Here is a 26560-nt window from a genome sequence, read left to right as displayed (position 1 = left end):
TGACTGGAATGTAAGATATTTTTTCACTGTCTGTAAGTTTTTGTCTCTCTCTTTTTAGTTTGGGTTTCCCTGAAAGCAACTGCAACATGGAGACCATTTATTGCACATACATCATAAAGTTGTTGCACCAAGTGAGTAAATGTGTATAATGGTTAGGAAAGTGCTTGACATGGTATATCAAAAATATTATTGTTGCTCTCATTTATTAAAGAGAAGCTATAGCTACTGCAGCAACTGAAAATAACAGAACTTACCTGGTTATTTTAACTAGTTTCTTTTCTGGGTGACTTCGATTTTCTGCCCTCAACATGATCACACTAGAAATAACCCAAATGTCCACCAACCAAATGGAAAAGTGTATCCATGTAATGAGAAATACTCTGCAGCAATGAAAATGAATCTATACTGATGATTCCATTTAGTTAACAGTACAAACATAGGCAAAATTTTCTGGTGCTATGTCAAAATAGTGGTTATCTTGAATAATGACTGGGATGAAGTACAGGAAGATTTATGAGGTGATGGTATGTTTTATTTCTTGATCTTGGTGCTGATTTTAAGACTCTGTTCTTTGTAAAATTTCAAATTTATTAACTATGATTCATGCACTTTCATGTATGTATGCTATACTTCAACTAAAAAATGATTCACCAGATTATTCACTGGTCTACGCGAGCTCGTGATACAACTGCTCATCCACCAGCTGGCAAGCAAGGAAGAAGTGATAAAACCATCCAGGGCTAGACATCAGGGGGTGGGTAAGGTCTGGAATTAGGAAGGGTGATTTTAACACTGGTTGCACTAGAAAGGTGCATGGAAGAAAAACAGAGTGCAGGTTACATTCATCATTCCAAAATAAGGGCTAGATCTTTGTTTTCCTACTGAGACAACTCCACAGTATCTCTTAGGATTGAGAACCAGAGCATTTCCTTGGTTAGAAAGGCTACTAATCAGGTCATAGGGCAGGATGGACATTTTATTCTAGGCATTAAACTGGTAAAGTCCAAGCTATAAAAGCCTATGTCTCTAGAAGTAATATTAAAGGTGAACACATTAAAGGTGAACAAGATTGAAAACGGTTGTATAGGCCTATGTATCCCACTGATTCATACTAGAAATATGAATGAGTTCTCATAAGAAGTACTTCAAAGATATGATTCTTGTATAAAGAGTATTTAAGCCCAGGGTACAGGGGGGAAACTGCTATTGCATGCCATGAGCTATGTTCTAAAGGAAACCATCAGCACTACCACAGCAACAGCAGAGGTAAACAATGGGGTGAGGAACAAGAGTTAAGAGGAGGTTTAGATTTCCTAGTTGGCGTGGGTGTGTTTATTGGTTCTTTCTCTCTTGGGAACAATGAAATTATCTAACATTGAGAATGTTGATGGACTGTGGACTTTGGGCCCTCTACATGATGCCTGATGAATGCAGGTGGCTGAAGGATGCACTGATGGAGAAGTAGATTGGCGAACGATGGTGTTTACTTATGAATGAAAGTTGTGCTGCTACAAAAAGGAACAATGTCGTGAGGCATGCAACGATGTGAATGAACATGTGGGACATTTGGTTAGACAAAATAAGCCAGAAACAAAAAAACAACAATGATCTGGTCACCTTTAGAAAATGCTTGTAAGAGAACAGGGGCCTAGATTGTGAGCTTTTAGAGCACTCACATTAAGCCTGGAGTGGTGATTATTATTTCTGGATTTTGAGAAGCTGTTTTATATATGTAACCTGATATTTAGAAATAAGAACGAAGCCGAACAGGTTGGGATTAAAGTAATTCAGAACATAGGGCTAAGGAAGACAGTGTCTATATTTTAGAACCACACAGTCTTTGAGACCAATGGAAGAAAAGTTTATTTAATCTGGATCTGAAATTTTCTATAGTGTATAATCTAGCTCATTTGAACAACAGAAACACAGGAAGCACAGGATAAGAAAGAGGTCCTTTTAATCTTTTATAGATATTGTAATGCTTGGAAACATCCTAACAGTATATTGAATAAATAATCAAAAAGTATTGCCAAAGTCCCTGTGGGAGGGGAGAAAGAATATGGAACTATTAAACCTTACCATCAGGGAATCCCGATACTGTGTCAAACTCTAGAGATATCCAAATCAATAGGCCATGCCCTCAATCATGAGGCTCACTCTTATGAAGCTTACGTAGGTAGCATAGAAGCTTAGATTACCTATAGACGTGCCTAAGAGTTACTTCTGGAGGACCTCTGTTGTTGCTCAGATGTGGCTTCAGTCTCTCTAACCCAACTCTGCAAGTGAAATTACTGCCCTCCCCCCTATGTGGGACATGTCATCCAGGGGTGAAAGTCTCCTTTGCGTTGTGGGAGATCACTCCCAGGGATGAATCCAGACCTGGCACCATGGGATCAACAATTCCATCCTGAGCAAAAGGGGGTAAGAAATGTAATTAATAAAGTATCAGTGGCAGGGCAGAGAGAATTCAAATAGTCAAGAGGCTACTCTGGAGGTTGCTCTTATGCAAGCTTCAGGTAGACCTTGCTACTTATCATAACCTGCCAACCTCCAACCAGGACCATTGCAGCCAATCCTAAAGAACACCTAGGGCAATACATAAGATTCCTCAAGGGTTCCATGCACTAGAGTAACTTGCCAGAGAAACCTACAACCTCCAGATGGGCCCCTGGTCCAGGAAATTCCTGAAACCTAGCTCAGCCTCCCCAGAACATCAGATAGTTCCATCTCCCTACCCCATATCAGTGACAGACCCTTCCAATATGAAAAATTTAGAATGGCCATAGCCCAAAATACCCCTAAAGAGAGGGGTGGAAAGATCAAGGATGATGAAAGATGATGGTGGAGTTATACAGAGAAGATAGGATTTAACAAATGAATATGAATGCTGAATCATTAAATTGATATCTCTTTGAGTCTCCAATATTTTAGAGCAGCTAGAAGTAAAAACCTAAAATTATGAAATTGTAACCCATGTCAAACTCTGAAATATATTCTACAACTAATTGTGGTGCTGTGCTTTGAAATTTATATCTTTGTTGTATAGATGCTCTTGTTCACAAAAAAAGAAAGAAAAGAAGTCAATTGTGATGATAAAAAGATTTTAAGCCCCCCTAGCCTCCTATATTATAGAGCAGCTAGAAGGAAAAATCTGAGAGGATCATATGGTAGTCCATGACAAACTCTGGGATCTGTCCTGTAACTACTCGTTGAAGAGTGCTTTGAAAACTATTGCTTTTTTATTTCTTTGCTTTGAATATATCTTATACAATAAGAAAAGTTTTTTTTAAAAATAGCCTATATCCATTCATTTCAAATAAAAACTGAGTAAAGGGCGGGGCAATGGTGGCTCAGTGGCAGAGTTTTATCTGTGATGCCAGAGACCTGGGTTCGATTCCCAGAGTCTGCCCATGCCAGGAAAAAAAACAAAAAAAAAAAAACTGAGTAAATAGAAAATGAAAGTGAAGGCTTTCAAGCTATATTCTGGAGCAGCTATCTGTCCTGTAACTACTTGTTGAAGAGTGCTTTGAAAACTACTGCTTTTTTCTTTCTTTGCTTTGTATATATGTTGTATTATACAATAATAAAAGTTGAAAAAATAAAAACAAAGTTAAAAAAAGAATGAAACCTTTCAGTTTCATCTTAAGACTTTTCTTATGAATGGAATCACTGATGCAGACATAGTTTTCCAGTAACACTGAACCTTTCATCGCAGAGCCTAAAGTATTAGAAGGTCTCTCCATTAGTGTTACTCTGATGCAGCCTGGCCTCTCAAGTGTTCTTTCTACAAACACAGGGCTTGTTTCTCTGGAGACTTCAGGAGTAAAGCCAATGACTTTCCTACACATCATATGTGTAAAATTTTTCTCTATCATTAGATTTGTTATCCCTGAAAACTTCTTAAATTATTTTACACTGATAATGTGCCATATAAGATTCTGTTCCAAGAAAAGAAAATCCAACTCAAACTTGCTTAAGCAAAACAAAAGTGGAGTTTATTGATTCCCGGAATTCAAAAACCCAGAGGCAAATCTCACTTTAGTTATGGTTTAATGTTGTTCAAACAATAAGTCCTGATTTGATCTTTCTCAAACTCTGATATAACTATTCTTTTGCTGACTTTATTCTCAGCCTCCAGAACTGAAGGAGTTTCTCCCAGCTTCAAGTCCAAAACACTATTTCTTTGTATTAGCTATTGCCAAATCCTAGGACTAGAACTGAACCATCCTGGAGCACCTACTGATGTATGAACCAATAACCATGGCCTAAAGAGAGGAACTTGTAGCTGATCCAGGCCAATGTCACACCTTCTATTCCTGAGTAGAGGATGGAAAGGAAATGTAGAATACTATTAAAAGGGGGTAAAAAATTCTGGGAGGCCAAAATGATCAATGTCCAATACAGGCTTGTCTCCACGATGAACATGCTCATGGTGACCCAACTGAGAAGTCCTAAAGGTTTTTTCATACTTACTACATTCATAGGTTTCCCTCCAGTATGAATTCTTTGATGCTGAAGAAGATATTTTTCACTAGTGAAGACTTTTCCACACTCATTACATATGAAGGAAGACTCCTGAACATGAATTTTTAGATGCCTTTTTAATTGTTCCTTAGCATTGAAGGCTTTTCCACAATCTATACACTCAAAAGGTTTCTCCTCACTGTGGATTCTCTGATGACGGGTTAGTTTTGTATGAAAATTGAAGGTCTGTCCACATATCTTCCAAGAAAAAGGCTTTTCCCCTGTGTGAATGCGCTGATGTTGGCTAAGATGAGAAGTCCTGCCGAAGCTTTTGCCACACTCACTACACTCATATGGTTTCTCTCCAGTATGGATTTTCTGATGCCGAATTAGTGGTGAATTACCAACAAAAGCTTTTCCACACTCATTACACTCAAAGGGCTTCTCACCAGTGTGGATTCTCTGGTGTCCAACATAGTAAGAAAGACAGCTGAAGCATTTCCCACACTCCTCACATCTGAAAAGTTTCCTTGTACAGTGGGTTCTCTTATCCTCTCCTCTAACATTTTTCACTGTGAGGATTTTCCGGTAGTTTTCAAGTTCACATGGTTTTGGAAAGTTGCTTTCTCTGGCAGCTCACATATCATCATCATGTTTCTTTCTTCAGAAATTCCCTGTGTTGATATGGACTCAGCATCTGATGTAAGAAGTAGAAAACACAACATCACCTGAGTAATATACTGGAAACAACAAAGCATCAAAAACTATAGAGCTATTAAGGACTATCATTCTAACTTCCACATCAACCTGCCAGAAATATAAAACTATTAAAATGAAGTGCCAAATATCACACAGGCAGAAAATGGTTGAGGTGGAAAAGGAAAACAGGTTTTGATAGTATACTTTCCAGTGTACACATCGTATCAGATTGCTTCCTAAGCTTTTCCAGGCACCATTTGAATGACTTCTTCCTTGTATGTCCTAGGATCTTCTGACTTCATGGTACTTACAGGTGTACAAAATGTACACAAAGAAGGCTCTAGGTTCTAACAGCAAGTAGTGAAACTGAGGCTGGCAAGATTAGAGAATTCAGAAAGCAAAACCTTTTTAAAAAAAGTCATACCCTGCAGATATCCCAAAAGACTAGAGACACTGACATTAAGGGCACTGGACTGTGGCAACGCCTAAAGACAAGAGAATCACAGAGGTGCTCAGAGGCCATTACCCTAAATAAGATAACCTACTTCAGAGGTTCTTTTTTTTTTTTTTTTTAATTTTTTTATTAATCAAAAAAAAGAAAAGAAATTAACACAACATTTAGAAATCATTCCATTCTACACATGCACTCAGTAATTCTTAGTATCATCACATAGATGTATGATCATCATTTCTTAGTACATTTGCATCGATTTAGGAAAAGAACTAGCAAAACAGCAGAAAAAGATATAGAATGTTAATATAGAGAAGAGAATTAAAATAATAATACTAATAAAATATATATATATATAAAAAGGAAAAAGAAAAAAACAAAAACAAAAGATACAAACACACAAACAAACAAAAAACCATATTTCAGGTGCAGCTTCATTCAGTGTTCCAACATAGTTACATTACACTTAGGTATTATTGTGCTGTCCATTTTTGAGTTTTTGTATCTAGTCCTGTTGCACAGTCTGTATCCCTTCAGCTCCAATTACCCATTATCTTACCCTGTTTCTAACTCCTGCTGGTCTCTGTTACCAATGATATATTCCAAGCTGATTCTCGAATGTCGGTTCACATCAGTGGGACCATACAGTATTTGTCCTTTAGTTTTGGGCTAGACTCACTCAGCATAATGTTCTCTAGGTCCATCCATGTTATTACATGCTTCATAAGTTTAGTCTGTCTTAAAGCTGCATAATATTCCATTGTAGGTATACGCCACAGTTTGTCTAGCCACTCGTCTGTTGATGGACATTTTGGCTGTTTCCATCTCTTTGCAATTGTAGATAATGCTGCTATAAGCACTGGTGTGCAAATGTCCGTCTGTGTCTTTGCCCTTAAGTCCTTTGAGTAGATACCTAGCAGTGGTATTGCTGGGTCGTAATCCATTCTGCCATTCTATGTCTTTTGATTAGGAAATTCAGTCCATTAACTTTTAGTGTTATTACTGTTTGGATAATATTTTCCTCTACCATTTTGGCTTTTGTATTATATATATCATATCTGATTTTCCTTCTTTCTACACTTTACTCCATACCTCTCTCTTCTGTCTTTTCGTATCTGACTCTAGTGCTCCCTTTAGTATTTCTTGCAGAGCTGGTCTCTTGGTCACAAATTCTCTCAGTGACTTTTTGTCTATAAATGTTTTAATTTCTCCCTCATTTTTGAAGGACAATTTTGCTGGATATAGGAGTCTTGGTTGGCAGTTTTTCTCTTTTAGTGATTTAAATATATCATCCCACTGTCTTCTAGCTTCCATGGTTTCTGCTGAGAAATCTACACATAGTCTTATTGGGTTTCCCTTGTATGTGACAGATTGTTTTTCTCTTGCTGCTTTCAAGATCCTCTCTTTCTCTTTGACCTCTGACATTCTAACTAGTAAATGTCTTGGAGAACGCCTATTTGGGTCTATTCTCTTTGGGGTGTGCTGCACTTCTTGGATCTGTATATTTAGGTCTTTCATAAGAGTTGGGAAATTTTCAGTGATAATTTCTTCCATTAGTTTTTCTCCTCCTTTTCCCTTCTCTTCTCCTTCTGGGACACCCACAACACGTATATTTGTACGCTTCATATTGTCATTCAGTTCCCTGATTCCCTGCTCAAGTTTTTCCATTCTTTTCCCTATAGTTTCTGTTTCTTTTTGGAATTCAGTTGTTCCATCCTCCAGTTCACTAATTGTAGCTTCTGTCTCTTTAGATCTACCATTGTAGGTATCCATTGTTTTTTCCATTTTTTCTTCTTTGTCCTTCACTCCCACAAGTTCTGTGATTTGTTTTTTCAGATTTTCTATTTCTTCTTTTTGTTCAGCCCATGTCTTCTTCATGTCCTCCCTCAATTTATTGATTTGGTTTTTGAAGAGTTTTTCCATTTCTGTTCGTATATTCAGCATTAGTTGTCTCAGCTCCTGTATCTCATTTGAACTATTGGTTTGTTCCTTTGATTGGGCCATATCTTCAATTTTCCGAGCGTCATCCATTATTTTCTGCTGGTGTCTGGGCATTTGATCAGTTTTCCCTGGGTGTGGGACCCAGCTGGTTGAAAGGTTTTTCTGTGGAATCTCTGGGCTCTGTTTTTCTGTTCCTGCCCAGTAGGTGGCGCTCGTGGTGGTTGTTTGTCTGCGGGGCAGTCGGCCCGGGAAACCGCGCGTGGAGGCGGGGGTCGCTGGCCGCAGCTTGGGGGAGTGCCGGTCCAAATTGCCCAGCTGGCCCGAGACGCCAAGCGTGATGGGAGGGCCCCGCTATCCAATGTTCCCAGTCAGACCGGGGAGCCACGTGCGTGGAGGGGACCCCAGTCGCCAGCCGCCCCAGCCGGGAAAACGTGCGCCCCTCGGGTATCTCACCGCAGTGGATTCTCCCTACCCGTTCAGCCGTTCCAGAATGGGGTACGCTGTCTTTTTGGTCTCTGTCGTGACTCCGGGAGCTGTTTCGTATTGTTTCTGTTTCTTTAGTTGCTTTTCTGGAGGAGGAACTAAGACCCGCGCGTCTTACTAAGCCGCCATCTTCTCCGGAAGTCTTCAGAGGTTCTTAAGCTGCAGGTTCACAGATGGAAAACAGGAGAGGAGCGAACACCCTAAAACCACTGACAATTGCTGTCTTCAGACTCTCAAAAAAGTCTGAACCTCACGTATACAGAGAAACTTTTGCCCTAGAGGACTCTGCCTATTTGGAAAGGGAAGAACAGTTTACTTAGACACGTCATGGCTGTAGAATATTCACTCATATATTAGCAAGAAAAAAACAAAGAGGAGCAGTCTGTAAATGGCACCTGTGTTCTGAAAAATTGGATATTTTAAGTATGTTTCAAGTCAATCAATTTTATAACAAAATACTGGACTCTTTCATTTTAACATTAAATTTGGTTATCTGGGACTCATCTGTTGGTTAACAGAGCTCACCCTAGGATGAAGAGATAAAAGAATGAAGGCTCTCAAAGGTTAAGTGTGCGAAAGGAGAAATCAGAGACTGGCTTAAACTGGGTAACCAACAGTCTGAAAAAGTGACTAAGACAACCAAGGACCTGGTAGTCTGTTCTCACACACCTCTTCTTTTTTTGATACTCAGTCTCATTAAATCAGTATTAAAGGAATCAATGAACAAAAAAATCTGTTTTTCCCTGCTGTCCATACTCCCATTGCCCACCTTCCTAATTCTCCAGTCATCATCACCTCCTGCTTGCTGAAAGACACCAAAGCTGCCCAGCCCAATGCCCTTAAATTATTCCTTTCCACTTCCACATCCTTCCATCCCAAACCACCCTCTCAAGTCTCACACTCCCAAATCATCCCTGATCCATCTCCCACGTCCTGTGACACACTCCTCTGCTAGCCATATCTTCTTTTCTTCATCTTCATCCTCCTTCCCTAGATCCTCAAATCCATGTGAGCTTAATGATCATCTCTTCAAATCCCATTGTTTCTCAGTGTTTTTCAAACTGCCCAGCCATTAGTTATGGAATTGATTTAGTGTGCTAAATCTACTAAAGCAACTTTTAAAATGAAACATACCAATAAAGAAATAAATAAATAAAATGAAACACACCAATCTACATACACTGGAATAAACTAGAACAGAAAATATTTTCGTATATTGCAATGGTAAGAGTAAGTTTTGTATCCTGATACTCTGGTTTTAGTTGTTATATATGAATGTTTTAATGCAGACTAAAAAGTTTGCTGATAGTCACAACCAAAAAGTTATCAAACTTACTATATTTTCTTTCATTCCTAAAGTTATCAAAATAAGATGATAAAGTAGTGCCTTAACTTTGTTACTCCCTCTCTGCAAACCATTGACTGTGAAATTAGACATCCATGTCACTGCTCACTCATGGTGGCTCTCCTCTGAACACTTCGCTACATACTTTCTCTTCTCACTCTCAGTAAAATGAAACATTTCTCATTATCTAAGATTCAGCCCTTCTTTTATCTCTCAGGTAATTTCAACTACAACTCTGGCTGAGGACACTTACAACCCTACTCTCAAACCTAATATTGATCTGAGATTTTAAACCTGCATTCTCAATGGCCTGCTCGAGAGCTATCCACTTACTTTTTCTAAAATAACCTCAGACTGTGTACTAGATCTGAATTCGTATGAATTCAAAAAGCTCTTCCTATATTATTTCCCAATGTTATATGACTCAACTCTCTCCTTTTATGGCCAAGCTTTACTAAGATTTGGCCATTTCCACCTCCAAACTCTCATTCACATTCTGTTCTTGCATTACCACTACTCCCAACCCAATTTATGCACTGTAAAGTTAATACCTGATAATTAAATAACAGTATAACAATATCTTATGCCTTTGATTTCCCCTCAGCCTAATGAAACCACATACTATTGGTTTGGTAATGTTGTTAACATTTCTAAGCGTAGCAAGCACAGGTCTATGTCACTGCGGTAAGGGTCACTGCTCCTGCTCCACACTGTCTTGCCTGCCTTCTCGTTTCCCATTTCCAGGCCATAAGTTCTCCAGGATAGAGCCCTTCGGGTCCACCACAAGCTCTGTGTTCCAGATTCTTCATTCAAGGCAGGGTGGGTAAGATGAACCACCCATATTCTATCTACACCACTGGCTAAGGGGAATGAAGGGATCTAGATTCTAGAAAACAGAGAACAGAAAGTCCTGCTTAGGCCTTTAGTCCTAAGCTTTATGTTCTTGCATTGCTTATTAGAAAAAACAGAATGCCTACAGGTAGGCTCCAGAAATATACATTTTTAAATATGCTCCCCAGGTGATGCTTTTCACATTAAACTGCAAAGCTCTTCACAATGAATTATTGGATCCTCTATTTATTTCCTCAGGCCAGACTATCTACCTTCTTTTCCCCATCTGAAACCATTGTGATCTGTTAAATTTGGAGTAAACGGTCCTAACACTGAAGGGACTGATTTGTTCTTCTAAATTGGAATTGCTCTAACCCCTCCTTTTGCTGTGCTCCCACAGCCCACTGCTTATCTACCAAGGAAGCACTTAACATTCTTTTTTTTTTTTTTTTTTAAGCTCCTTACATGTGTCTCCATTACCTGCATCCTTCAGAGTTTCTCAAATAAAGCCTGGCTTATGTCAAGTGCTTCAAACTGCTCCTGAATAAATCTACCCCATCCAAGGATGGAGAGCCACTAAGGTAGACACTGTTGAGACTGAGAAAGCAGCAATGGATTCAAGAATTGTATATGAGAGATATTAAGTGGTAATAAGTTTATAAGAGATAAGATTTGTGAGAAAGATTTCAAATTTTACCTATTAACAGAAATAGAATATAATATTCAAATCCTAACCAGTGTGAGTCATTCGGAGACACACTGCTCTGTAAAACTCTATGTATGCCAGTTGTAAATCTGCTTCACTTACCACTACAGATATCTTTGGTCCTCTCTGCAGGTGATTCATTCTGTGCCTCCAAACCCCAAGACAAATCCCTTCCCTCCAGAAGTGAGATCAAGGCAGGTTTGGGAACTAAGTATCCTGAGAAGGGGGAAGAAAATACCATGTTGACTGTGTCTGTTGTGTGAAAAGAAGGAACACCCAAAGAGTCTCAGTAAGAATAAGACCCATAAAAGAAGGCTCAGAACTGGGGAAGGGATTTTGATCAAGAGAAATCTGAGCATTTGTGACCTCTTCTTTAAAAACCACTTAACAGTAAGTAATGAGATCCTGCAAGTTAATGAGATCCTGCAAGATGTGCAAGCACAGAAAAGGGACCATACCCTTCCCTAGAGGTGTAGGAGGGTTGCAACAAGCAGAGATCACAGGACAACCAAAGTACTTATTCTTTACTGAACAGAGCCCCTTGGAGGATAGGAAGTGCTTTTACGAGCGAACAGCAATTTCCTACATTGAGAACAAAGTGACCCATGACCTCTCCCTACTCAGAAACCTCAGAGGTTGGTAATTCAGCTTCAGCCCTGAAGCCACCACTCAGTGGTAACCAGAGACAACTTTTCCCTCCCTCCACTGTACCCCAGCCTTTGAGAATAAAAAGAGGAATAAAATAGGAAAGTACAGATCTGAGTCCCAGAAGGAAAGTGGGCTTACCCGAAGAAGTCAAGTTCTCATAATTCTCCAGCATCACATTTCTGTACAAGGCCCTCTCTGTAGGAGTAAGGCCAGCCCATTCTGTCCAGGTGAAGTACACAGCTACATCCTCAAAGGTTACCACCTCCTAAAACAACAGGTTCCTGCTGCCCCAGAGATAATCCCCTGGCTCAGGGCCAGAGTATAAGGCAGAGGGGACAACAGAAGGGTCTGAGGGAGAGGTCCCATAAGGAATGGGTCCCATAAGGAATGGGTAATGAGAAAAGGTGGAAAGCACCTGGATATTGGAACCATTGAATGACTATTTCTATTACTAGAAATATGGAACTTCTCTCACTGTCAGAACTTCCATTACAATGCAAGACTTACTTTTATAAAATACAACATTTTGAAAAACCTGGAAAAAAGTCTGCCATCCCATCACCTTCCTAGAGCAAAATCTCTCTGATTTAGTAAATGTTCTTTTAGTCTCACACTGCTACACTTCTGAGTGGAAGCTTAGCTTCAATCTGTCCAGACAGCCACTAAACAGTAGCAGCTGCCTCTCTTTATACCTCCAAGACAACATGTAATCGTTTCTGCCAACCCTGAATAGCCACCCTGCTCCTTCTCTGCTGGCCCCGACTCTATCTTTGCAGAAAGTTCCAGCATCTGGTTTAGACCTTCTATTAATTCCTCAGACTTTGGTATCAACTTTGGTTACCTGAATGAGCAGTGACTTATCTCCCAAGGCCTCACCTGATTCAGCAGATTTCCACCTTCTACTAACCCTTGCACTGCATCAGATTCCCTGCATGGCCCAACATATCTAAGCCACCATCCAATACCAAACTTATCTCCCCCCCAAGCTGGCTCCCTTTCTAATTCATATAAACTGAATGACAGGTTGAGCAACAATTTTTTTTTCCTATCTCAGTTAGCACCAATTTCAGCCTAGCCACTTATCCTAAAAACTTGAGATTCATTTATTTTAGTTTGCCATGAGTGCTATAACAAATATCACAGGCTAGTTGACTTCAACAACAGGAATTTACGGTTTTGCGGCGTGGGAGGCTAGAAATCTAAAGTCAAAGAGTCAGCAGGATCATGCTTTCACTAAAATCTGTAGAGTTCTAGTGGTGACTTGCCAATTATCCATAATTCAATCTCTACCTCCACCGCATGGCTATCCGTCTCCTGTCTCCTACTCCTGTGTCCAATTTTCCTCTGCTTATAAGGACTCCAGTCATATTGGATTAATCAGACTTACCCTGATCAGTGTGGCCTCACCTTAATTAATAGGATCTTCAAAACTTCTATTCACAAAATGGGTTCACATCTACAGGACTGGGGGTTAGGGCTTCAACGTCTTTGTGGAGGACAAGATTCAATCCATAACATAAATCTAAAACCATCTCATCTCAGTTGTTGCTCACTTCTGAAAAGCAGCCAGTAATCAAATCCTACCAGTTGTATCTCCTAAATATTTTTGGAATTTGACTCTTTTTCCCTACTAGTTCAACGGTGGACCCTTCAACAACTCCAATTCTAGTCTTATCCTGCACCAAGTTCATCCTTTGTCCAGCATATACAATATTGTGCTTAAAATAACCTGTCCCACAACCAAAGCAATAGGCTAAGTCCCCAGTCTTGGGGTTTGTTCATATGAAACTTACCCCCACAAAGGATAGGTCAAACCTACTTAAAATTAGGCGTAAAAGTCACCCCCAAGAGAACTTCTTTTGTTGCTCAGATGTGGCCTCTCTCTCCAGCCAACACAAGCAAACTCACTGCCCTCCCCTTCTCTACATAGGAATGACTCCCAGGGGTGTGGACCTTCCTGGCAACGTGGGGCAGAAATCCTAGAATGAGCTGGGACTCAACATCAAGGGATTGAGAAAATCTTCTTGACCAAAAGAGGGAAGAGCAAAATGAGACAAAATAAAGTATCAATGGCTGAGAGATTCCAAACAGAGTTGAAAGGTTATACTGGAGGTTATTCTTATGCATTAAATAGATATAACCTTGTTAGTCGAGATGTAATGGAGAGGCTAGAGGGAACTGCTTGAAAATGGAGAGCTGTGTTCCAGTAGCCATGTTTCCTGAAAAAGATTGTATAATGATATAGCTTTCACAATGTGAATGTGTTATTGTGAAAACCTTGTGTCTGATGCTCCTTTTACTGACCTTATCAACAGACGAGTAAAACATACAGCATAAAAATAAATAATAGGGGGAACAAATGTTAAAATAAATTTAAAATAAATTTAGTAAACATTTTATTTATGTTAAAATAAATAAACTAGATTGAAATGCTAGTGATCAATGAAAGGGAGGGGTAAGGGATATGGTATGTATGAATTTTTTTCTGTTGTCTTATTCTAAGAAATGATCATGATGATGAATATGCAACTATGTGACGATATTGTGAATTACTGATTATATATGTTGAATGGAATGAGCATATGTTAAGAATGTTTGCGTTTATTTTTTTTTTTAATTAAAATTAACAAAAAAGAAATGTGGACATTGTAAAATAAATAAATAAAATAACCTGTCCCAGTCAATTCCTGAATGAATCTCTTGAATGAATCACCACTAGCTAGAACAGTGGTTCTCAGAGAGTGGTCTCCAGACCACAAGCAACAGCAGTAACACCTGGGAACTTGTCAGAAAGGCAAATGTTCATACTCAACCTCAGAACAGTATGTGCTTTAGCAAGCCCTCCAGGTAATTCTAATGCACACTAAAGTTTGAGAACCTATACTAGCGGACAAAATCCAAATTCAGGAAACTGAGCTGTTTCAGGTGACAAGTAGAAGGTGATGGGCAAGTACAAGTCTGTACACAGAGAACCTAGCTGGGAAGCTCTGCAAATAAAATCCCAGGGAAGGAATGACAAAGCCTAAATGAGGCTACCATAAAAGATAGGACAAGTGGAGGAGACAGCAAGAAGAAACAATAGGACTTGGTGACTCTCTGAAAATGGTATCAAAGGAGTGCAGAATCAAAAATGACTCAGCAACCTGGAAACTGACAGACGAGGAGTTCCCTAGGGTGAAACCAGTAACTTGCTGTAATCAGAAGAGCTGAGGAATGTGGGAAATCTGGAATTGGTTCTTGGGATATGGTTCATGAATGCAAAGTTATCTGATAGAAAAGTCCCAAGAAGAAAGCAGTAAAGCAACACTCAGCAATTTTTCAGTCTCAAAAAGTGAAATACAATTCAAGAAATCAATTTCCCTGCCCACAAAATATAAGGTTCTTACGTTCACTTTACAAACAAAGTCAGTAGTTAAAGTACAAAAAGGTTAAGTGACATGCTCACTGACCACTGCCTCCCTTGGCAGCAGTACTGACTTTAAGAAGGATACATTCTTCTCAATTCTGAAGCCCAAATTTCCTTCTTTCTTTTGGAGGATGAGTAGTACAGGCTTCTTTTTCTTGTTTTCTTCCTGCTCTCCCTCTGCCTCTCCATGCCCAGTCCCCAAGAACTACCCTGCTGATCCTGAACTGTTCCAGTATATACTGGATAACTGACAGCACCAGCCTGAGTCCCTCATCCTCAGATGATTCTGCTAGAAGACCCACTCAACCTGGGGACTCTCTGGCTTAGCAGAATCCTCAGTGTGCAAGAGATTAGATTTCTTCTTCCCAAGTCACTCTTCTACTGTCTCCATACAGAGCTTTAGTAGCCCTAGAACATCTGGAGGCTCAGCCACTCCCCATCAGTCTCTTTTCCCACATCCAGTCCCAATACAGGGAATCAATAATGGTTTTCCCACTACTTTGGCTCTAAAACTGGACAGAATCATCCTCCGTTCCTTCAATCACGGTTCTCTAAGGCTGACCTGAGGTGCCCACAGCTCACCTGGTACTGGGCAGCTAAGGGCATGGCTGCCATCTCCTGGGCTCCCTCAGGGAAGGGCAGGGGCTGAGGGAAGAAGCAAAGTGAACCTAGAATGAGCCCAGCCCAATCAAAGACTTTCCTTTAAAACAACAAAACTGCGCATAACTGTAGCAGAACTCAGTAAATGCCCACCAGGTTAAGTGGTTTACATTTCCTGTTTTAATCCACACCATACCTTGAGGTTTGTAAATCTGAGGAAACAGATTTTGAAAGGATAAGTAGTTTTTTATATGTCACCAAAGTCTGGATTCATAAATATCAAGCTGTCTTTCCCAGGTAATATGATGGTAGGGAGGGGAAAGAGGAGTCAAGTTCAGGAAGCGTAAAACAAAAAGCAAAAGACACCAAAAGCCTCTAAGCAAAATTTAAGAGGAATCCCAGACCTTAATTTAAAAAAATAAAATTCTACTGACAAACATAAAAGTTTAAAGAAATAGAAAGGAATACCATGTGTTTTTTTGGTGAAAAATATATTTCCTTGCACCCAGTCCCCCAAACAATCCTTTTCTCTTTCACAAATGAGAAAAAACAGGGCTAAAAGAATAATTTATTCTACTAATGTTATTCAGTTGGTGGATGGATGAACTTGGATCCCAAACCAGATCTGTCAGACTCCAAAATCCATGCTTTTAATACTACTGTGATACTCTTTAAAATCAATATCCCAACAAGAGTTCTTTTGGAATCTGATAAAATGATTCTAAGGTTAACACAAAAGAACACGTAAGAAAACTTACTGAAAGAGTATCTGGGTCGGGTGTGCAAGGGTAGTTCAGTGGTAAAATTCCCACCTGCCACGTGGGAGACCTGGGTTCGATTCCTAGCCAATGCACTTCCCAAAAACAAACAAGTAAGCTAACAAATAAGAAACAAAACAAAAAAATTTCAACAAATACTGCTGCAATAAGGGGATACTCACATGGGAAAACGAATGAAATGTGACCCCTGCCGTACAGCATACAAAGAAAAAATAAAAAAGGATTATCTGGGTAAATCCCCCCCCTTTCTTTGACTTAGGATAGGCATCACTTTTGTTTATTGTGTTACTAGTTAGGAAGTCATTAGCCTGCCAAATGGCAAAAGGAGACCACACCAATGGGGCCCCAGGAGGCTGGAACCACTTTTAATAGATGGTTAACTAAGCAAACTGCAGACAGAACATTCCGCCTTTAATGGATGGTTAAATGGTTAAATTGAGCAAAGTGTTGACAGAACCCTGTTAAAGCAAGAAACAAAGCCAGGAAGGAAAAACCTCAAGAAAGCCCCCCAATAACGTGTGCATAATACTACCGTCAAATGGCCCCATAAAACTCTAAACTAAAACTATAATTGGGGCCACTCTGGTTCTTCACCAACTGAGCCTGTCCTTCTTTAGGATGTATTTCTCCCTCTCTTTACTCCCTGCTTTTAACAAATCACCTTGCTCTGCCAACTTCGACTCCTGGCCAGGTTTTCTCCTTCCTCACTCAACTTCCACCCGAAGTTTCAATTCTTTGTCTCAGGGAGTCAAGGTCCAGGACTCCGGGAAGGCCAGGACCAAGAATTGCCCCATTCTAGAACCCAGTGATAACCAGAAACTGATTAATTAGCAAAGGACCCTGAAAAGCTACCTCAAAATGCTAAAATGTCTCAGTCATTACTTTAAGTACATCAATCCCCACAGACACTTTGCATATTTGTTAGAGTCTTATTCTGCAAACAAATAAAAATAGCATCTTTCCTAAAGAGTCTCACTACATGATGCAGTTTCCTGTTAGCCTCATCTTATGCTACTTTCCTCCTTTCTTAGTTCAGACACTCTGGCCTTCTTTTTCCCTCTGCAATGCTATTCCAGGCTCTTTTTACTTGCTGTTATCCCTGACCACTCTTCTCCAACCTTAGAACCCTCATACCTACTATTCTCTCTGTCTGCAATACTCCCCAACACCCTGACCCTCTCTTCACCTGGTAATACCAACTCATCCTTCAAATCTCAGCCTGCCTCTACAGACCAGGTCAGGTCCCCCACTTACATAATCCAGTAGCACTGTATTCCTTTTCCTGTATACCCTCCACCCCAGTATGAGATTATACATTGATTTGTGCTTTCTTAATTCAACAACCTTTATCACATACATATTTCACGTCAGGCTATGTGTGATACACAGGATATGGTAGAGAGAGAAAAAGGGGTGTGATGCTTTCCCTCACCGAGCTTAGGCCAAACTAAAAGACACGTATTAACGAAAAAAAAAAAACTCTCACAAATAATTCTACAATCACAACTCTTAAAAGCGTTGCGGTGGGGACAAGGGTGACTATATCCAAGACAGGGAAGGCTTAAGAATGAGAACTACATTAGAGGAGAAATCTTTACAAAAGTAACAGCATGTGCAAAAGCATGTTCTAGAAGTAAAGAGCCAAGAAGGCTGTAGCAAAGCCAAGGGGAGGGTGTCACAAGCTGAGGCTGAAGACATCGCATGAGACCAGACCACAAAGGGCCTTGTTAAGGATGTGGCTGCCATATAAAAGCAACTGGCCACAGCTACAGGGTTACGAACAGCTGGAGTGAAAGGATGGGATCTGATTAATATGTGACTTTCCCATCAGGAAAAGCAGTCTCCACTCCCCAAAATAGTCTAAGGGGTAAGGACCGCACCCGACACAAGGGGCAGACTTGGGGTGCCGCCGTGACTCCCTACCCCGGCTTCCCGCGGTACCAGGGACGAACGAAGTCAACAGCCTTCTCTAAGGGCGAAGGTCACGTCGCAGGACCGCCTAAGTGACAAAAGCCACCACCGCAAGAAAGTTGGAAAGGGCGGCGTGAGCGGTCGCGTCGCTCGAGCCTCGCGTTTTCCTCTCTAGGAAGCCCGAGCGCTCTTCTCAGTGGTTGTCCAGGTTGACTCTCCCGGGCGGGACTCCTTAACCTGGGATCCTCAGACTACTTCGTTGTTTCCCTAATCTCTAACAGACATTTAGCATTTCCTTCACTTATTTGTTGGCAACTAACCACAGTAGTATCAGCGGTACCTGTGACTTTGCTGCCAATAGAAATCACAGATATTTTCATATCACATTATAGTTAATGTGTTAACCTTAAAATATGGGCTATTCTCATTACTAATTTGAAATTACCATAGTTGTTACTAGACCCAGTTTCAGATCTTGTCATTTCGTTTCTTCACATTGGTAAAGAAGCAAATTTATTACTGCACACAAATTTATTTTTAAACTATTTTAGCTGTATTTTAATGTAGTTGGTTTCTTTTGTCACCCAATGTATTTTATGTACTTTTTAAACTTTCTTTTGAGAAGTGGTCCACAAACTGCTGAAGAGTTTATTTAAACAAAAAAAGCTGTCCCCCAGAGGTAAAGATCCAGTCACCTTAAGAAAGATCGGGGCTGAGAAGGGATACATTAAAGAACAATTTAGGAAGTGAAAAAGTGGGCATAGCAAATGATTAAATAAAAGATATGAAGAAGAGGGAACAACCTATGGTAGCCATAAAGTTTGGATGACCTGATGGATGGAAGTTCCATTAACTGAGATCAGGAATGAAAGAAGCTGGTTTCAAGCAAGATTTCAGAATTTGGATCCTGGAACGGCTGGCTGGCTGAGAGAAGCAGCTCGGGTGAGATCGCCGAGGCGCGCGGGCCTTACCGGGCGGGGTGGCAAGCGGCCGGAGTTACTCCCTTCCCCCTTCCCGGGCCGGCTGGGAGAATTGGAGAGGTGGTCCCCTGATACCAAGGCGACTGGCGCCCACACCACGCGCAGCCCCCGGACCAACTGAGAGAATTGGATCGGAAACCCCCAGGCCGCGGAGAACGGTGACCCTGTGACTCCCGGGGAACGTGCACTCTCTCGGGCGGGCCGCTGCCACTGGCGCCCTCCCGCCACGCTTGTTGCCCAGGGCCGACTAGGAAATTCGGACGGGCTCTTTCCCTGGCTGCGGCGACCAGCAACCCTCCCTGCGTTCGGACCCCGGGCCGGCTCAAGCCGCTTCGGCTAGCGAACCCCCAGGACGGCGAGAGTTTTCCAAAGTTTAAGGTCCCACAGCACCTTTTACTGGTGGGACACACAGACAAACGTGTGCCACGAGCGCCCCTACTGGGCAGGATAAGAAAAACAGAACCCAGAGATTTCACAGAAAAATATTACAACCTTGCTGGGTCCAACACCAAGAGAAATCTGAATAAATGCCCAGACGCCAGCAGCAGAAGATAACTGTCCACGCTCAAAAGATTGAGAATATGGCTCAGTCAAAGGAACAAACCAATAGCTCAAATGAGACACAAGAGCTGAGACAACTAATGCTGAATATACGAACAGAAATGGAAAACCTCTTCAAAAATGAAATCGATAAATTGAGGGAGGACATGAAGAGGACATGGGCTGAACATAAAGAAGAAATAGAAAAACTGAAAAAACAAATCACAGAACTTATGGAAGTGAAGGATAAAGTAGCAAACATAGAAAAAATAATGGATAGCTACAATGATAGATTTAAAGAGACAGAAGATAGAATTAGTGATTTGGAGGATGGAACATCTGAATTCCAAAAAGAAACAGAAACTATAGGGAAAAGAATGGAAAAATTTGAACAGGGTATCAGGGAACTCAAGGACAATATGAACCGCACAAATATACGTGTTGTGGGTGTCCCAGAAGGAGAAGAGAAGGGAAAAGGAGGAGAAAAACTAATGGAAGAAATTATCACTGAAAATTTCCCAACTCTTATGAAAGACCTAAAATTACAGATCCAAGAAGTGCAGCGCACCCCAAAGAGATTAGACCCAAATAGGCGTTCTCCAAGACACTTACTAGTTAGAATGTCAGAGGTCAAAGAGAAAGAGAAGATCTTGAAAGCAGCAAGAGAAAAACAATCCATTACATACAAGGGAAACCCAATAAGACTTTGTGTAGATTTCTCAGCAGAAACCATGGAAGCTAGAAGACAGTGGGATGATATATTTAAAATACTAAAAGAGAAAAACTGCCAACCAAGACTCCTATATCCAGCAAAATTATCCTTCAAAAATGAGGGAGAAATTAAAACATTCTCAGACAAAAAGTCACTGAAAGAATTTGTGACCAAGAGACCAGCTCTGCAAGAAATACTAAAGGGAGCACTAGAGTCAGATACAAAAAGACAGAAGAGAGAGATATGGAAAAGAGTGTAGAAAGAAGGAAAATCAGATATGATATATATAATACAAAAGGCAAAATGTTAGAGGAAAATATTATCCAAACAGTAATAACACTAAATGTCAATGGACTGAATTCCCCAATCAAAAGACATAGATTGGCAGAATGGATTAAAAAACAGGATCCTTCTATATGCTGTCTACAGGAAACACATCTTAGACCCAAAGATAAACATAGGTTGAAAGTGAAAGGTTGGGAAAAGATATTTCATGCAAATAACAACCAGAAAAGAGCAGGAGTGGCTATACTAATATCCAACAAATTAGACTTCAAATGTAAAACAGTTAAAAGAGACAAAGAAGGACACTATATACTAATAAAAGGAACAATCAAACAAGAAGACATAACAATCATAAATATTTACGCACCAAATCAGAATGCCCCAAAATACGTGAGGAATATACTGCAAACACTGAAAAGGGAAATAGACTCATATACCATAATAGTTGGAGACTTCAACTCACCACTCTCATCAAGGGACAGAACATCTAGACAGAGGATCAACAAAGAAATAGAGAATCTGAATATTACTATAAATGAACTAGACTTAATAGACATTTATAGGACATTACATCCCACAACAGCAGGATACACCTTTTTCTCAAGTGCTCATGGATCATTCTCAAAGATAGACCATATGCTGGGTCACAAAGCAAGTCTTAACAAATTTAAAAAGATTGAAATCTTACACAACACTTTCTCGGACCATAAAGGAATGATGTTGGAAATCAATAATAGGCAGAGTGCCAGAAAATTCACAAATACGTGGAGGCTCAACAACACACTCCTAAACAACGACTGGGTCAAAGAAGAAATTGCAAGAGAAATTAGCAAATACCTCGAGGCGAATGAAAATGAAAACACAACATATCAAAACTTATGGGATGCAGCAAAGGCAGTGCTAAGAGGGAAATTTATTGCTCTAAATGCCTATATCAGAAAAGAAGAAAAGGCAAAAATTCAGGAATTAACTATCCATTTGGAAGAACTGGAGAAAGAACAGCAAGCTAACCCCAAAGCAAGCAAAAGGAAAGAAATAACAAAGATTAGAGCACAAATAAATGAAATTGAAAACATGAAAACAATAGAGAAAATCAATAAGGCCAGAAGTTGGTTCTATGAGAAAATCAATAAGATTGATGGGCCCTTAGCAAGATTGACAAAAAGAAGAAGAGAGAGGATGCAAATAAATAAGATCAGAAATGGAAGAGGAGACATAACTACTGACCTCACAGAAATAAAGGAGGTAATAACAGGATACTATGAACAACTTTACGCTAATAAATACAACAATTTAGAGGAAATGGACGGGTTCCTGGAAAGACATGAACAACCAACTTTGACTCAAGAAGAGATAGATGATCTCAACAAACCAATCACAAGTAAAGAAATTGAATTAGTCATTCAAAAGCTTCCTAAAAAGAAAAGTCCAGGACCAGATGGCTTCACATGTGAATTCTACCAAACGTTCCAGAAAGAATTAGTACCAATTCTCTTCAAACTCTTCAAAAAAATCGAAGTGGAGGGAAAACTACCTAATTCATTCTATGAAGCCAACATCACCCTCATACCAAAACCAGGCAAAGATATTACAAAAAAAGAAAACTACAGACCAATCTCTCTAATGAATACAGATGCAAAAATCCTCAATAAAATTCTAGCAAATCGTATCCAACAACACATTAAAAGAATTATACATCATGACCAAGTAGGATTCATCCCAGGTATGCAAGGATGGTTCAACATAAGAAAATCAATTAATGTAATACACCATATCAACAAATCAAAGCAGAAAAATCACATGATCATCTCAATTGATGCAGAGAAGGCATTCGACAAGATTCAACATCCTTTCCTGTTGAAAACACTTCAAAAGATAGGAATACAAGGGAACTTCCTTAAAATGATAGAGGGAATATATGAAAAACCCACAGCTAATATCATCCTCAATGGGGAAAAATTGAAAACTTTCCCCCTAAGATCAGGAACAAGACAAGGATGTCCACTATCACCAGTATTATTCAACATTGTGTTGGAGGTTCTAGCCAGAGCAATTAGACAAGAAAAAGAAATACAAGGCATCAAAATTGGAAAGGAAGAAGTAAAACTATCACTGTTTGCAGACGATATGATACTATACGTCGAAAACCCGGAAAAATCCACAACAAAACTACTAGAGCTAATAAATGAGTACAGCAAAGTAGCAGGTTACAAGATCAACATTCAAAAATCTGTAGCATTTCTATACACTAGTAATGAACAAGCTGAGGGGGAAATCAAGAAACGAATCCCATTTACAATTGCAACTAAAAGAATAAAATACCTAGGAATAAATTTAACTAAAGAGACAAAAAACCTATATAAAGAAAACTACAAAAAACTGCTAAAAGAAATCACAGAAGACCTAAATAGATGGAAGGGCATACCGTGTTCATGGATTGGAAGACTAAATATAGTTAAGATGTCAATCCTACCTAAATTGATTTACAGATTCAATGCAATACCAATCAAAATCCCAACAACTTATTTTTCAGAAATAGAAAAACCAATAAGCAAATTTATCTGGAAGGGCAGGGTGCCCCGAATTGCTAAAAACATCTTGAGGAAAAAAAAACGAAGCTGGAGGTCTCGCACTGCCTGACTTTAAGGCATATTATGAAGCCACAGTGGTCAAAACAGCATGGTATTGGCATAAAGATAGATATATCGACCAATGGAATCGAATAGAGTGCTCAGATATAGACCCTCTCATCTATGGACATTTGATCTTTGATAAGGCAGTCAAGCCAACTCACCTGGGACAGAGCAGTCTCTTCAATAAATGGTGCCTAGAGAACTGGATATCCATATGCAAAAGAATGAAAGAAGACCCATCTCTCACACCCTATACAAAAGTTAACTCAAAATGGATCAAAGATCTAAACATTAGGTCTAAGACCATAAAACAGTTAGAGGAAAATGTTGGGAGATATCTTATGGATCTTACAACTGGAGGCTCTTAAACCTAAAGCAAGAGCACTGAAGAAGGAAATAAATAAATGGGAACTCCTCAAAATTAAACACTTTTGTGCATCAAAGAACTTCATCAAGAAAGTAGAAAGACAGCCTTCACAATGGGAGACAATATTTGGAAATGATATATCAGATAAAGGTCTAGTATCCAGAATTTATAAAGAGATTGTTCATCTCAACAACAAAAAGACAGCCAACCCAATTACAAAATGGGAAAAAGACTTGAACAGACACCTCTCAGAAGAGGAAATACGGATGGCCAAGAGGCACATGAAGAGATGCTCAATGTCCCTGGCCATTAGAGAAATGCAAATCAAAACCACAATGAGATATCATCTCACACCCACCAGAATGGCCATTATCAACAAAACAGAAAATGACAAGTGCTGGAGAGGATGCGGAGAAAGAGGCACACTTATCCACTGTTGGTGGGAATGTCAAAGGGTGCAACCACTGTGGAAGGCAGTTTGGCGGTTCCTCAAAAAGCTGAATATAGAATTGCCATACGACCCAGCAATACCATTGCTAGGTATCTACTCAAAGGACTTAAGGGCAAAGACACAAACGGACATTTGCACACCAATGTTTATAGCAGCATTATTTACAATTGCAAAGAGATGGAAACAGCCAAAATCTCCATCAACAGAAGAGTGGCTAAACAAACTGTGGTATATACATACGATGGAATATTATGCAGCTTTAAGACAAGATAAACTTATGAACCATGTAATAACATGGATGGACCTAGAGAATATTATGCTGAGTGAATCCAGCCAAAAACTAAAGGACAAATACTGTATGGTCCCACTGATGTGAACGGACATTCGAGAATAAACTTGAAATATGTCATTGGTAACAGAGTTCAGCAGGAGTTAGAAACAGGGTAAGACAATGGGTAATTGAAGCTGAAGGGATACAGACTGTGCAACAGGACTAGATACAAAAACTCAAAAATGGACAGCACAATAATACCTAATTGTAAAGGAATCATGTTAAAACACTGAATGAAGCTGCATCTGAGCTATAGGTTTTTGTTTTGTTTTGTGTTGTTTTGTTTTGATTTTACTATTATTACTTTTATTTTTTTCTCTATATTAACATTCTATATCTTTTTCGGTTATGTTGCTAGTTCTTCTAAACCAATGCAAATGTACTAAGAAATGATGATCATGCAGCTATGTGATGATGTTAAGAATTAATGATTGCATGTGTAGAATGGTATGATCTCTAAATGTTGGGTTAATTTCTTTTTTTCTGTTAATTAAAAAAAAAAAAAAGAGAAGGGATAATTGGAGATGAAGGGATACAGACTGTACAACGGGACTGGATATAAAAACTCAGAAATGGACAGCACAATACTACCCAATTGTAATGCAATTATGTTAAAACACTGAATGAAGCTGCATGTGAGGTATAGGTTTTTTGTTTTTGTTTTTTTTGTTTTTTTTTTCTTTCTATTATTGTTTTAATTCTTATTCTGTTGTCTTTTTATTTCTTTTTCTAAATCGATGCAAATGTACTAAGAAATGATGAATATGCAACTATGTGATGTTATTAAGAATTACTGATTGTACATGTAGATTGGAATGATTTCTAATTGTTTTGTTAATTCTTTTTTTAATTAATAAAAAAAAAAAGAAAAAAAAAAGATTTCAGAATTTGGTTTTAGAAATTCTGAATATAACTAACTAACTAACTATATATATATTATATATATATATAATATATATATAAAACCATTATATATACCTATATACACCTACTACATACATGATAACCAGAAACTGATGCATGTATATATATATATATACATATAATTCACATACCATACAATTTACCCATTTAATAGTTTTTAATATATTCTCAGAGTTGTACAACAATCACCAAAATTAATTTTCATCACAATCAAATTTAGAACATTTTCAATATCCCCAAAAGAAACCCCATGCCCATTTATGGTGACTCCAATTTTCCCTGTGGTAGACAGAATAATGTTCCCCTGAAAGACGACAAAGTCCTATTCCCCAGAATTTGTTAATATATTAGGTTATATGACAAGGAGGATGAAATTAAGGTTGCTAAGCAGGTGACCTTAAAATAGGGAGATTATCTGGATCATCCAGGTGAGTCCCTTGTAATTGTAAAAGTCCTTAAAAATGGAGAAGAGAATGAGAAGAGAGAACCACAGAGATGCCAGGATGAGAAGAATGTGGTCTGATGTTGCTGCTCTGAAGATGGAAGGAGAGAGGTATGAGCCAAGGAGAGTGGGCAGCCTCTAGAAGCTGGAAAAGGAAAGAGAATGGATTTTCCCCTAGATCATCCAGAAGGAACAAGGCCTGCTGACAGGGTGATTTTAGCCCAGTGGGAACCATTTTGAATCTGACCTCAAGAACTGTAAGACAATAAATCTGTGATGCTTTAAACCACAGCTTATAGTAATTTGTTACAGCAGCAATAGAAAATTAATAATACATCTCCCCAACATCCGTCCCAGCTCTTAGCCAACTAGTAATCTACTTCCTGTCTTTATAAATTTAGTATGTGGAATCATAAAATATGTGGTCTTTAGGGATAAAGACAGGTAGGAAGGGAAGATATAAAACTGCTACTATTTGTAGAGGGACATGATTGTCTACATAGAAAATCTCAGAGATTCTACAAAAAAAGAAAAGTCCCTAGAACTAATAGCAAATTTGGCAAGGACACAGAATAAAAGCCAAGGTACAAAAAAATCAAGTGTTGGATATTTACAGTAACACAAAAACATG

General features: G+C 39.2%; 1 pseudogene across 1 annotated transcript; it reads right to left on the bottom strand.

Moving 5' to 3' along the window:
* Positions 1–4239: 4239 nt before the first annotated feature.
* On the bottom strand, positions 4240–18413 carry LOC143659710 (uncharacterized; annotated as a pseudogene). Its single transcript, XR_013163660.1, has 5 exons — positions 18277–18413; positions 15557–15619; positions 11707–11833; positions 11023–11136; positions 4240–5161 (listed from the first exon to the last, which is right to left on the bottom strand). The product of XR_013163660.1 is annotated as an uncharacterized LOC143659710 (transcript).
* Positions 18414–26560: the final 8147 nt, after the last annotated feature.

Source organism: Tamandua tetradactyla, chromosome 16 (genome assembly GCF_023851605.1).
Source record: "Tamandua tetradactyla isolate mTamTet1 chromosome 16, mTamTet1.pri, whole genome shotgun sequence".
In the NCBI taxonomy this organism is placed as follows: domain Eukaryota; kingdom Metazoa; phylum Chordata; class Mammalia; order Pilosa; family Myrmecophagidae; genus Tamandua; species Tamandua tetradactyla.
This window is presented reverse-complemented; position numbering and strand designations above follow the sequence as displayed.